Genomic DNA, 2,500 nt, shown 5'->3' with positions numbered 1-2,500 from the left:
CGCCTTCCCCCTCTGCCCCCCCCCGCCCCCGCCGCCGCCGCTTTTTCGTTCCCCTCGCCCCTCACCGCGAGGGCCGAGAGAGCGCGAGCGAGCGAGCGAGCGAGCGGGCGGGCGGGCGGACGGGCAGTCGGGCGAGCGAGCGACGCGGGGACGCGGCGCAGAGGAAAGACGGACGGACGGACCCCGTCCCGGAGACGAGAACCGAAAGGAAAACACGGAAGCACACACGCGGCAGAGACGGCCCCGGACCGGGGGGGGACGCGGCCGCCAGGCGGCGGGCGCGACGGCCTTCGGCGGGGAGAGGGAGAGAGCGAGAACGGCGACGGCGCCCCTGGCGCCCCGAGACGGCGACAGAGAGGGACGGGGAAGGGAAGGAGAGGACGACGCGGGGGTCGCCCCCGCCCCCCCCGGCGCTCGCGCCTCGCGCGCGGCAGCACGGCACGGTACCCGCGCGGTACCCACCCGCAGACAGCCGCCCGCGCGGGGGGAGGCCGGGGGGGGGCGAGGCCCGCGCGCCTCGCCTCCCCCCCTCTCGCCCTCGTCTCTCGGCCCTCGGCGGGGCGCTCTCGACGCCGCCCCGTCTCTCTCGCTCTCTTTCTCCCCGGCCGCCGCGCCGCCGCTCGGCGACGCGGCCCCCGGCGAGGACGAGCTCCGCCCCAGCGGCTCGCTCCGGGAGCGGGGAGCTACGGAGCGCTCCCCGAGTCTGCATTTAGGGGGACGAAGGCCCTCGGGCGCGGCCACGACGGCCACGGCCACGACGACGGGCCTGCGAGGCGACCCCAGCCGCGCCGCCGGGGTGGCAACCCCCGGGCGGCGATTGATCGTCAAGCGACGCTCAGACAGGCGTAGCCCCGGGAGGAACCCGGGGCCGCAAGTGCGTTCGAAGTGTCGATGATCAATGTGTCCTGCAATTCACATTAATTCTCGCAGCTAGCTGCGTTCTTCATCGACGCACGAGCCGAGTGATCCACCGCTAAGAGTTGTCTGGCTTTCGGCACCGAACCCCGCACACGGGCGGAGGGGGCCCCTTTTTTTCTCTCTCGCCGAGGGGGCACGCACGCGGGCCGCCCCCGGCTTCGACCGTACGAGCACACAACGCAACGAACCGAGTGGGGGGGGAAAGAAAAACCATCCGAGAGCGAAACGCCCAACGGAACGCTCCGAAGGTCGGCGGGAAAGGCGGGGGGACCCGCGTCCCCGACCGCCTCCCCCCGCCGCTACGAGCGAGGGGAGACGCCGCCGGCAAACTGTGCCGTCCTCCGGAGGCGGCCCAGGCGCCCGGGCTCGGCCCGGCCTCCGCACGGAGGAGGCACGCGGCGCGCGCCGGACCGCGGGGGGACACGGCGGCCCGCCCGGCCTCGCTGCAACGGGACGACGGGACGCACGCGGCCGGGGGCGCGGCCGTCGGCCCCCGCGCGCGCCGCTCTCCCTTCTCACCGCCGCTCCGCGGACCCGCGGAGCGCCGCCGCGCCACCGCGCGGCCGGCTCGCTCTCTCTCCCCAGCGGCCTTGCCGCGCTCGAGACGGCACGCGACGGCCACCGCCCAACCGGCAACGCCCCCCGCGGGACCGCTCCCGCCGGGAAGGGCGAGCGCCCGGCGGACGCGCTCCGCCGCCGGCGCCGGAGGCGGGCGCCGCACCGAGACCCGAGCCGGCGTCGCGAGCGCCCGGAGCCTGCCGGACGGCTGACCCGCCGCCGCAACGGCCGCACTCCCGGGACCGCCGCCGCCTCGCACCGTCACGGAGCCCCTTTTTCCTCGGGCACGCGCGGCCCAGGGGAAGGCGTGCGGCGCCGAGCCGGGGGGGTAGGCGGGGAGGGGGGCAGCGACGCCCGCCCTTTTCTCCCCGCTGACCGGGCGGGGAGACCGGGCGGGGAAGCGCCCCCCCCCCCAACCCCCCACGGCCGCCGCGCGCACGACCTTCCTCCGGGGCTCCGCGAGCGGACGGAGAAAAGGGCGACGGGGAGGCGGCGGGCGGGGCCCGGGCCGGGACCGCCGCCGGCGACGGCGGGCGCCGTCCGGCCGGCCGTCCCCGCTGGCGGGGGACACTCGCCGAGCGGCGCCGCCGCCGCTCGGCACGGGGCCGCCCGCGCTCGCGGACTCTCCGGCGACGGAGGGACCTGCCGAGCGCTCGGCCCCGGGCGGGCGGGCGGTCCCTGAGCCGGGGACGGCCGGCGACCGGCGCCGCCGGCGCGCTCGAGGAGAAGGCCGTCGAGGGGAGAGAGACGGCGCGGCCGCGCCGCGCGCGGCGCCGCACCCCAGAGACCGCAGAGGCGGCCGAGGAAGGAGGAGAGCGCGGCGGGCCCCGGCGGCCGCAACCCCGCAGCTGAGGAAGGGGCGAGAGAGCGCGCGCTCTCTGCCGGCGTCGCCCGTTTCGAGGCGAGCGGGTCGGCCCCCGCGGCCGACCGCGCGCCGCGGCCTCTCCGCCGAGGCCGGGCCGCGGAGAGGGGGGGGCAGGGCGCCCCTCCCCGGCGCGGCGCGACAAACCCCCCGCGCGCGGTA

At 78.7% G+C, this 2,500-nt stretch overlaps 1 non-coding gene across 1 annotated transcript; it reads right to left on the bottom strand.

Moving 5' to 3' along the window:
• Nucleotides 1–829: 829 nt before the first annotated feature.
• Nucleotides 830–982, bottom strand: LOC144248509 (5.8S ribosomal RNA). Its single transcript, XR_013341803.1, has one exon. It is a non-coding gene; the product is annotated as a 5.8S ribosomal RNA (ribosomal RNA).
• Between the last annotated feature and the right edge of the window lie 1,518 nt (nt 983–2,500).

Source organism: Lonchura striata, chromosome 28, assembly GCF_050655825.1.
Source record: "Lonchura striata isolate lonStrDom1 chromosome 28, ASM5065582v1, whole genome shotgun sequence".
Taxonomy (NCBI): Eukaryota; Metazoa; Chordata; class Aves; order Passeriformes; family Estrildidae; genus Lonchura; species Lonchura striata.
The sequence above is the reverse complement of the archived record's forward strand: the minus strand, read 5'-3'. Positions and strand labels throughout refer to the sequence as shown.